Here is an 11,974-nt window from a genome sequence, read left to right as displayed (position 1 = left end):
AACAAAAAAAACAAGCGCGTCCATGCTCACAGGTGTACACACAGGTGATCACACACAAACTACACCCTTTTTGGCTCTTACCTCAAAGCACACTGTGCGCTGTCGATCTTACGTGCTGCACAATAATGTCTAACATTTAGTATTTACTGTCATATTCCCATAGATCATTGTGATGTTGTTTATTACTCTTGTTTTCTTCTGCTTGCTTTCTTTTTTCTTTCTCAACAGGTGATCCAGATGATCGATATATGTATTTTTTTGTCTGCTTATTCTGTTGGTTTTTGGTTTTTTGCCCTTTTTCCCCATCCCACTTCCCCGCTGTTTTTCTTTCCCTCTTTCTTTCCCCCAGTTAAGTCTATCCCGTAATCAGCAAGTGAAAATAAAATAAACAATAAAAGGTGAATCAAATGGACCATTACGGCAAGGCTGGGATGGTCCATTTGGTAAAGTAAATCCGTTGGGCATCTTTCTTCGCCTTTAGACAATAATTCTGATGGCAAAAGAACCAAACGGGACAGGTTAAAAAAAAGAAGAAAAAAAAAGAATATTTAACAGGAGCAAGTTTCATTTTCCCTGGTTTTACTACAACACTGTTCACCAAACGCAGCAAACCTTCACCATCTTATCCAGAAGGGTCACCTCTTCACCCTCACATGGAAGAAGTAATCTGATTGGCATGGTGAAGCAGGTCCCTTATGTAGCACTGGAACCCAGTCACGATGTGTTTCATCCATTTCATAGGCTGGTTTGCTGCAATAATGCCAAATAATTAGAAACTCTATAAATAGAAGGTAGTTCTGCAGAATCACTCAGTAGGATGTTTGTTCTACTTTGCTATGACCTCAGAGCTCATCGAAAATAAAACTAATAGGCTATAAAGAGTGATATGAACACATTTAGAACTTACCGGAATGAAAATGTCTGGAGCACCAACAGATATTTGGAGATGGAAGAGAGCTGGATATCAGCTCCTCTCACAGCTGCTATCCAGGCTAGACGCCTTCGTTTGGTAACATCGATACACGAGCTGCCTCATGTTGCTTCCAGGTTGGGAAAGAATGAAAAGATAAACCCTTTTCAAGCTTATTCTCTTGCCGGTCGTGCGATCGAACATTGCAGCCGACCAGACAGCAAATATGAACCATGGCTGTTGTGTGTGCCTTCGCTCCCTTTTCACTTGCACTAGACCCCCAAAATGGCGGATGGGGCCAAAATCCTTTCCACGCCCACCCCCGTGACATCACGCTCCAAAGCCCTACACGAGAACGCAAGTACGCACAAGTACGCATATTGAGAAACGCCCAAAGTGTACTTCAAATGCATACTCCAAATGCGCCGTCGATTTCCCCAAATATCAAGCGTGGTCCGGTGCACGCTTCGTGGTCCCATATATTCCACAATCCATAGTGCGGCGGTGGGTGTGGATAATTTTGCCACAAGAAAAACGGCAGAAGGGAGCGGCCGAAGAGTGAACTGTCAAAAGTAAGTACTGAATATTATGTCACTTATTTATGTGCGAATGTTTAAGAACATTAAAACATTACTGTTGGCCACATGTCGGCAAAGTTATGTGACATTAGTGATGTTTGTACTTTCAGCGGTAACTTGGTTTTAAAGCCTCTACTTCTAAATATATATATATAGTTGACCTTAATCTTACAGAGAATGTGATGATTTTATGGATAATTAAAGTCAGTCATATATCCACAAACACAACAAGCTGAAAGTCAGTGATGCTGCTCGGTTTGCAGTCCTGAATATGACGGCACAAGCAGGATTCACTGCACTGTTAATGTTAGCTATGTTATATTGCTGCCTCTGTTCGGTGGTGTCGAGCCAAACGGACTTTAACGTGTGTTTGAACGAGCTGACGGTTCACTCGTTAAGCTGAAAGAAAGATGCTTTAATCACAGGAGTCACACATGTGTCCACTGGACCATCTGGGAACTCTTCTTGTTTAGCACTCGTAATAACACAAACACTAAATCCTCCTTCTCTTGTGCTGTTTTGTAGCAGTGTGTACACCTGAGACTATCACCTGTCTGTCTGTCCTGCACTCTCTGTTTCTTTCTCTCTGATTGTGGAATAAAAGTATGAACATGTATTTATAAGTTACACTTGTGTTTGAATCCTGCAGCTTATCACACATTTGATTTCCATGTGTGACGACTGCAAGTGTCCAGAGTGAGGACAGACTGAGGGACCCACTGCTGCACATCATCTGTGAGGCTTTGCACCCCTGATGATCCACCAGGACAAACTCAGCAGTGTGTGAGGAAGAGGAGGAGGAAGAGCCAGCAGCAGCTGACAGATGGAGAGAATAGACAGACTGTTCCCTGTTTGTGAAGGACTGCTAGGAAAGTTTAACATAACTAATTGTCTGTCCTGAATCAGTCTTATTAGGTAATGTTCAAATAATGTTATCATCCCAGTGTTTTCAGTGTGGGAGAAAGTACTCAGGGCCTTCAAGTTACACACTATGAAAGGCAGCAACAAGTTTAATATTCAGAAACCTAAAGTATGTATCAGCAGCAGAATGGAGCTAAAAATAAATGTTTGTTTCAGTTCTATGAAGCTTTGAGTATTTTGGATTAGTAGCACTGCTGTGTTTGTTGCATCATATTGCTGTAATTGTTTATATGCTTTATATATTCTGAGGTAAGTTGATCTATAGTGTTACATCATATTCCATAAGGATGTTATGTGTTTCTATACTTTCTGCCCAGTTTGACCCATTTAGCAGAAGTCAGCCTGTTTAAGGCTCTGATATCTATTCTGTATGACTTAAAGCAGTTATGACATGGTCTGATTTTCTCACCCAATAAAGGAATATTTCTGTCACGATCCTGGGTCTTATGACCCAGTGTTTTGAGTTTTAGTTCTTTTGATGTTTATAGTGTATGTTTAAGCTTATTAGGTTTCCTATGTTCATTTGTTATTAGATTCCCCTTGTGTCTTCCAACCCCTGTTAAGTCTCCCTTGCCCTTCATGTGTTTCATGTCTGTTATGTTGTCAAGTTCATGTAGTCACGTCTACGTTTCATTATGTTTCCTATTCTATTTTCTAAGAGGTTCTGTGTTTTGTTTTACTCTTTTCCCTGTGGCGTTGTTATGTCCATGTTGTGTCTACTGTGCCTTTTTGTCCCACGTTTCAGGTCCCTATGTTCTGCCTCTTCAGTTGCTGTTAAGTTTGCATGTCTAGAGTTCAGTCAGTGTGTTTCCTGTTTTACTTTGAAGGTCCTTGTCTCATGTGAGTGATTCTAGTTTTGCTTCCCTTGTCTCGTCCAGCCTGATTACTCCCAGCTGTTTCTCCATGTGTTCCCACTTCCCTCATTATCCTCCTGTGTGTATTTAGTCTGTGTGCTTTCAGTCAGTCCTTGTCAGGTCGTCTGCTCATCCACATCTCAACTTCAGGTATCCATGTTCATGTTTAAGGTTTTTCATGTTTAGTTTTAGTTCGCCCAGTTTAGGTTATTGTTTAGTTTCACCAATGCCCTTTTGTTTGTACCTTTTTCGCTAGCCTCAATAAACGGCTTGTTTTTTGTTATATCCACGCCACGTTTAGTTTTTGGTCTGCGCTTGAGTCCTCTTTTGCAAACACATAGGCTGTGTCCGAATTCAGGGGAAGGATGCTTAAAATGCCATATTTGGATGCAATGACGTCACAGCTACACGACGAGGACTGTCCGAATTCAAAGAGCACTCAAAATGTGGCGACAAATCGTCCCTACTTTTCTGCGAATTTGAGGCTTAGCTGTGTCCGAATTCAGAGGAAGGATGCTTCGATGCCATATTTGGAGGCAATGACGTCACGGCGACGCGACGAAGGGTGTCCGAATTCAAAGAGTACTCAAAATGTGGCGACAAATGCGTCCTACTTTGCCCTGAATTCTAAGGATGGTCCGATGTATCCTTCGTGTCCTACTATATCCCAGGATTCATTGCGGGTCATAGAGGAGATTTGTTTCTGATAACGATGGTGGTCGCAGCAGGAGAGGAAAACACTTTCAAATGTAAGTATATGAAAATCTGGTTGTACAAAAGTTAAATTGTTATAGCGGTCATTTTGTTAAGCTTTGGGCATCTGCATAGACATGTTTCTTTTCTTTAAAATAACCATAAACCAGCTTGTATCGGGGGTCCCGCGATTTGTCATGTATTGCCGCCTACATACAGCTAATTTTGATTTTTTCGAATTGGTGATATGTTGTGGGGAACAAAGACCAAACGGCTTAATTTATTAAAACGAGGAGAAAACGATCACCTCTTCACTGGGGTGAGGAATTGGGCCGCTACGGCGTGGATGTACAAGAATAAATCAATGTACACATCATATTCATATGAGTACGGTCCTATTAACCCTCATGCTGTACAGCAGCGGTCCCCAACCTTTTTGCGCCACAGACCGGTTTATGTCAGACACGGAGCGGCCTTTAAGGTATCGCGGATAAATACAACCACATAAAATGATCCGACCAAGACAAAAACTGTGGTATTTTGTAAATATAATAATAAACGTGAATGTACTGTGTAATTGTGTAACTTTATTAGCAGTGTCCTCCTGAAAATGCGCCAATATTGACAGTAACATCCTCCTCTCTGCCGCTTAATGCTCTCTGGTCGCTATGGTAACGTGTAAATATTTCTTTCAAAATAAGACACAGCTACAACAAGGGAAAGACTCAGGGAAACCGAGTTAACGATAAAACCCCTGAAAACCATAAATTTCACACCGGAGCCTCAACTCTGTGGCCCGGTACCAAACGACTCACGGACCGCTGCTGTACAGAAGCTGTGATGTTCAGACGGTGTTCCTCTGGTGTTCTGCTGTGAAAACCTTTGGGCTTAGGGATTAACATAGTTGCCATGGTGTCCTTCTCTTATTTGTTGTGTGTGATCAGGACAATTCTGGAGAAGATGGGCCTGCAGGGGAAAGTCACCCCCTTGCAGGCCAGAAGACATGAGATAACTTTAAAGAATACAAAGTACGTATGTGTGTTATCAAGAAGATAATTCTCAAGAACACAAGTTAATAAATGTGCAGTTACTAAGAGTTGTTGTGGTGTTTTTATTTGCCTGCTGTCATTTTTGATTTCCTCTGCCTTTAGGATTGCAAGTATCCAGGCTCAGGAGAGGGGGTCAGTGGGAAGCCCACTGCTGCTACTTGGCCCTGGTTTGCCCCCATGGATGAGGTGATAGGACAGATGCCTTCCATTAAGCCTCCTGTCCTAATTTCCTCTCTCTCTGAGGACACTCCAGGGCCAAGCACAGCAGTGGGTGACCAAAACGACAGCGATGACGAAGCGAGTCAGCCACCTACGACAGGGAGAAAGAGGAAAAGAGACGGGGATGATGAGCTGCTAGACCTCATCAGAGAGGACATAAGGCAGCAAAGAGAGGCTGAGGAGAGGAGAGCAGGGAGAGGACGGACAGACTGTTTTCACTTCTAGAAAGATTAGTTCCCAAATGAGTTATGTATTGAGAATTTTATTTATTTGAATATATTTGTCACATTGTTATATGTGTTGCATTAGTTTAAAGGTTTTATGTTATTAATAAATTGATTCAAACAAACAGTAATTGTCCATCCATCCATCCATCCTCATCCGCTTTATCCGAGGTCGGGTCGCGGGGGCAGCAGCCTAAGCAGAGAAGCCCAGACCTCCCTCTCCCCAGCCACCTCCTCCAGCTCATCCGGGGGAACACCAAGGCGTTCCCAGGCCAGCCGAGAGATATAATCTCTCAGCGCATCCTGGGTCTGCCCTGGGCCTCCTCCCGTGGGACATGCCCGAACACCTCACCCAGGAGGCGCCCAGGGGCATCCTTGTCAGATGCCCGAACCACCTCAACTGGCTCCTTTCGATGTGGAGGAGCAGCGGCTCTACTCTGAGCCCCTCCCGGATGGCCGAACTTCTCACCCTATCTCTAAGGGAGAGGCCAGCCACCCTTCGGAGGAAGCTCATTTCTGCCGCTTGTATCCGCGATCTCGTTCTTTCGGTCACTACCCACAGCTCGTGGCCATAGGTGAGGGTCGGGACGTAGATCGACCGGTAAATTGAGAGCTTCGCTTTTACACTCAGCTCCCTCTTCACCACGACGGACCGGTGCAGCGTCCGCATCACTGCAGCCGCAGCACCAATCCGTCTGTCGATCTCCGGCCCCCTCTCCCATCACTCGCGAACAAGACCCGAGATACTTGAACTCCTCCACTTGGGGCAGGAACTCATCCCCGACCCGGAGTGGGCACTCCACCCTTTTCCGGCTGAGAACCATGGCCTCAGATTTGGAGGTGCTGATCCTCATTCCCGCTGCTTCACACTCGGCTGCGAACCGTTCCAGTCTGCGAGCTGGAGGCCCCACCGATGAAGCCATCAGAACCACATCATCCGCAAAAAGCAGAGATGAGATTCTGAGGCCACCGAGTGAAAGCCCTCCGCCACTTGGCTGCGCCTAGAAATCCTGTCCATAAAAATTATGAACAGAATCGGTGATAAGGGCAGCCCTGGCGGAGCCCATCACCCACCGGAAACGAGTCCGACTTATTGCCGGCAATGCGAACCAAACTCTTACAACGGTTGTATAGGGATCGAATGGCCCGTAGCAGTGGGCCAGACACCCCATACTCCCGCAACACCTCCCACAGGACACCCGAGGGACACGGTCGAATGCCTTCTCCAAGTCCACAAAACACATGTAGACTGGTTGGGCAAACTCCCATGCACCCTCAAGTATCCTCGAGAGGATAAAGAGCTGGTCCAGTGTTCCGCCACCAGGACGAAAACCGCATTGTTCCTCCTGTATCCGAGGTTCGACTAACGGACGAACTCTCCTTTCCAGCACCCTGGCATAGACTTTCCCAGGGAGGCTGAGGAGTGTGATCCCCCTGTAGTTGGAACACACCCTCCGGTCTCCCTTCTTAAAGATGGGGACCACCACCCCGGTCTGCCAGTCCAGGGGTACTGCCCCTGATCTCCACGCAACATTGTAGAGGCGTGTCAACCAGGACAGCCCTACAACGTCCAGAGCCTTCAGGAACTCGGGGCGGACCTCGTCACTGAACTCAATTTGATTTACAGGCATTTGTAACACGTATGAACATAACGCTAACTTTGAACAATATTACTTGGATATTTATTTGATAGCAATAAAGTAAATAACAATAACAATTAAACAAGAATATTTCAAATACACAGTATGTAAAGATGGAAAAACAATATTTTCAGTTGTTCACACAGGATTAACCTGAGTGACCTGTTCCTGGACCGTTTCTTTAACAACTGTAATAGATTACAGGAAGTCTCTGGCAGTGTTGCTGAATCTGCCCGAGCAAGATCAGACGTGGATGAGCTGCTGCAACTGAGACCTGCGGTTTGTCTTTTCTGGTGGGCGAGTGGAGAATCACACAGGGTGGTCTGCAAAGAGAGCTTCAGGATGCTTCCTCCCACTGTCCACTGCATCGTCCATCCACAGGGTTTGCAGGGCTCACTCGTGGCTGCCACACCACTAAGATGTTTACAGAAATATGCAAGCAGGAGATGGTAGATGCTATATTATTAGTATAATACTTGTAACTCTGTAGCAGACAACAGTTTGATAAAGTGCTATGTAAAAAAACAAACAAACAAAAGATTAGATTCTATACGTTTCAAAGATATTTAGTTTATATATTTTATATGATACAGTACATGTGTGAGAAGGACCGATGTTGTGGCAAAAATGATCGTCTGCCAAAAACTGATTTCGGTTTTGCCCTAAACCGATTGCTCGTATTTAACCTGCTATAAATAACTTGTTGGTCTATAATACGTGAAACATGTCAAATGTGTCCCTCATTAGTGATATCAAGTCACTCTGAGCCACCAGCAACATTCCTGTAACAAGGTAGAAGCTGCAATCAGTTTTTGGCAGTGACTTTTATATATCCTTTATTCATCCAGTTTAAAAAAAAAAATCTTATTGACATTAGAAATTAATTTTTTAAGAGTAATCTGGCCAAGAGGACAGCAGACAGCGCAACAAATATATCAATTGTACCTACATTATAAAGTTATAAAGATACTTGAACAACAGGTAATTGTTGTATATATAAAACCCCTTAGTAAACCATGTTCACCGAAGTCTATTTACCAACATACATAAAGATATTTCACATATTACACTCGGAAACATTGGAAATCAGTTTTGGCAGGCGAACACTTTTTTGGCACAACGCTGGCAATATTTCAATTATCCGTGTAATTAGCTAAGTAATTCCTAAATGCGTGTAGATTAAAGGAAATTATTTTACCTGGATATGATTGTCTCTGATGAGCCTAAGGTACAAAACGTGCGGGCGGCGACGATAAGGTTTTTCTAGCTCCTCGAGAAATAAAATTGTCCAAACAACGGAGCGACATTTCTGGGTCCATTTTAAAGTTTTTTCGCTGCTGTGGCGCTAGCGACCGGAAAAACACGCAAGTAAGGGCGGAGTTGAAGGCTAGGAGGCTGTCCACAGCCCATCTGTTATGTTGGATACTCATTGTTTGTTCAATAAAGTTTCTATGGAGAAAAAAAGGGGGCTGTCCAAGCCGCTCACTTCCTGACTGCCCGTCTGTCTAAGGACACTACCTTGTGACGTAGGTAGGTAGTGTCCTTATGAGCATCCTTCCCCTGAATTCGGACACAGCCTATAAGTACGAGAAGTGCGGAAGTGAGAGGCTTGTGAAATGGGACGGTCTAGCCTTCGTCGCGCTGTTCAGGTTGCCTAGCAACCATGATACTAACCGCGAGAAACGTTTCATACAGCTTTGTGTGACAGAAATGAAGGAGAAAGAATGTTTTGTTGTTCATTCATTTTTGTCATGACATCACTTTGATTAGTTGAGACCACAGGACTGTAAAACATGATAGTTGGGCTTCATTTCTGTACTGAACAGTCATTTCAAGATTAGTTAGTAAATAATAATTAGCTAATGTTATTCATGAGACTAAAGTCATCTCACTGTGGTAATGTTAATATAATATGGACAATATTATATGTATTGTCATACATACATACATACATGAGCTTGAACTCTGGATCAAAGATGCAAGTTGCAGTTAATTATATTTCCTATCACCTTAAATCTTCACTCAAAGACCAGTATCTTTGACAGTGTATATACAGATGTATTATATATAAGAGACAAACATTGTTCTTTCAAAATGTTGGCATTACTAAATTTGACTCAATGCTTACATATATGTGTAAAAAGAAAATGTACGAGCTGTGATAACTGTTTCTGATAGAATGAAGAGTAGACTGATATATGAAATTGTCACAGTCTGGCTGGGGCAGACTGTATGGCTGTGTCCGAATTCAGGGGAAGGATGCTCATAAGGACACTAACTGCCTACGTCACAAGGTAGTGTCCTTAGACGGACGGGTAGTCAGGAAGTGAGCGGCTTGGACAGCCCCCTTTTTTTCTCCACAGAAACTTTATTGAACAAACAATGAGTATCCAACATAACAGATGGGCTGTGGACAGCCTCCTAGCCTTCAACTCCGCCCTTACTTGCGTGTTTTTCCGGACGCTAGCGCCACAGCGCGAAAACTTTAAAATGGACCCAGAAATGTCGCTCCGTTGTTTGGACAATTTTATTTCTCGAGGAGCTAGAAAAACCTTATCGTCGTCGCCCGCACGTTTTGTACCTTAGGCTCATCAGAGACAATCATATCCAGGTAAAATAATTTCCTTTAATCTACACGCATTTAGGAATTACTTAGCTAATTACACGGATAATTGAAATATCGCCGGCGTTGTACCAAAAAAGTGTTCGCCTGCCAAAACTGATTTCCAATGTTTCCGAGTGTAATATGTGAAATATCTTTATGTATGTTGGTAAATAGACTTCGGTGAACATGGTTTACTAAGGGGTTTTACATATACAATAATTACCTGTTGTTCAAGTATCTTTATAACTCTGGTTATAATGTAGGTACAATTGATATATTTGTTGCGCTGTCTGCTGTCCTCTTGGCCAGATTACTGTTAAAAATTAATTTCTAATGTCAATAAGATTTTTTTTTTAAACTGGATGAATAAAGGATATATAAAAGTCACTGCCAAAAACTGATTGCAGCTTCTACCTTGTTACAGGAATGTTGCTGGTGGCTCAGAGTGACGTGATATCACTAATGAGGGACACATTTGACATGTTTCACGTATTATAGACCAACAAGTTATTCATAGCAGGTTAAATACGAGCAATCGGTTTAGGGCAAAAACCGGAAATCAGTTTTTGGCAGACGATCATTTTTTGCCACAACATCGGTCCTTCTCACACATGTACTGTATCATATAAAATATATAAACTAAATATCTTTGAAACGTATAGAATCTAATCTTTTGTTTGTTTGTTTTTTTACATAGCACTTTATCAAACTGTTGTCTGCTACAGAGTTACAAGTATTATACTAATAATATAGCATCCACCATCTCCTGCTTGCATATCTCTGTAAACATCTTAGTGGTGTGGCAGCCACGAGTGAGCCAGCCCTGCAAACCCTGTGGATGGAGGATGCAGTGGACAGTGGGAGGAAGCATCCTGAAGCTCTCTTTGCAGATCACCCTGTGTGATTCTCCACTCGCCGACCAGAAAAAACAAACCGCAGGTCTCAGTTGCAGCAGCCCATCCATCCATGTCTGATCTTGCTTGGGCAGCTTCAGCAACACTGCCAGAGACTTCCTGTAATCTATTACAGTTGTTCAAGAAACGGTCCAGGAACAGGTCACTCAGGTTAATGCTGTGTGAACAACTGAAAATATTGTTTTTCCATCTTTACATACTGTGTATTTGAAATATTCTTGTTTAATTGTTATTGTTATTTACTTTATTGCTATCAAATAAATATCCAAGTAATATTGTTCAAAGTTAGCGTTATGTTCATACGTGTTACAAATGCCTGTAAATCAAATTGAGTTCAGTGACAATTACTGTTTGTTTGAATCAATTTATTAATAACATAAAACCTTTAAACTAATGCAACACATATAACAATGTGACAAATATATTCAAATAAATAAATTTCTCAATACATAACTCATTTGGGAACTAATCTTTCTAGAAGTGAAAACAGTCTGTCCGTCCTCTCCCTGCTCTCCTCTCCTCAGCCTCTCTTTGCTGCCTTATGTCCTCTCTGATGAGGTCTAGCAGCTCATCATCCCCGTCTCTTTTCCTCTTTCTCCCTGTCGTAGGTGGCTGAGCTGCTTCGTCATCGCTGTCGTTTTGGTCACCCACTGCTGTGCTTGGCCCTGGAGTGTCCTCAGGGAGAGAGGAAATTAGGACAGGAGGCTTAATGGAAGGCATCTGTCCTATCACCTCATCCATGAGGGCAAACCAGGGCCAAGTAGCAGCAGTGGGCTTCCCACTGACCCCCTCTCCTGAGCCTGGATACTTGCAATCCTAAAGGCAGAGGAAATCAAAAATGACAGCAGGCAAATAAAAACACCACAACAACTCTTAGTAACTGCACATTTATTAACTTGTGTTCTTGAGAATTATCTTCTTGATAACACACATACATACTTTGTATTCTTTAAAGTTATCTCATGTCTTCTGGCCTGCAAGGGGTGACTTTCCCTGCAGGCCCATCTTCTCAGAATTGTCCTGATCACACACAACAAATAAGAGAAGAAAGGAAACCATGGCAACTATGTTAATCCCTAAGTCCAAAGGTTTTCACAGCAGAACACCAGAGGAACACCGTCTGGACATCACAGCTTCTGTACAGCAGCGGTCCGTGAGTCGTTTGGTACCGGGTCACAGAGTTGAGGCTCCGGTGTGAAATTTATGGTTTTCAGGGGTTTTATCATTAACTCGGTTTCCCTGAGTCTTTCCCTTGTTGTAGTTGTGTGTCTTATTTTGAAAGAAATATTTACACGTTACCATAGCGACCAGAGAGCATTAAGTGGCAGAGAGGAGGATGTTACTGTCAATATTGGCGCATTTTCAGG

Source organism: Oreochromis aureus, linkage group 2, assembly GCF_013358895.1.
Source record: "Oreochromis aureus strain Israel breed Guangdong linkage group 2, ZZ_aureus, whole genome shotgun sequence".
NCBI classification, from domain to species: Eukaryota; Metazoa; Chordata; class Actinopteri; order Cichliformes; family Cichlidae; genus Oreochromis; species Oreochromis aureus.
This window is presented reverse-complemented; position numbering follows the sequence as displayed.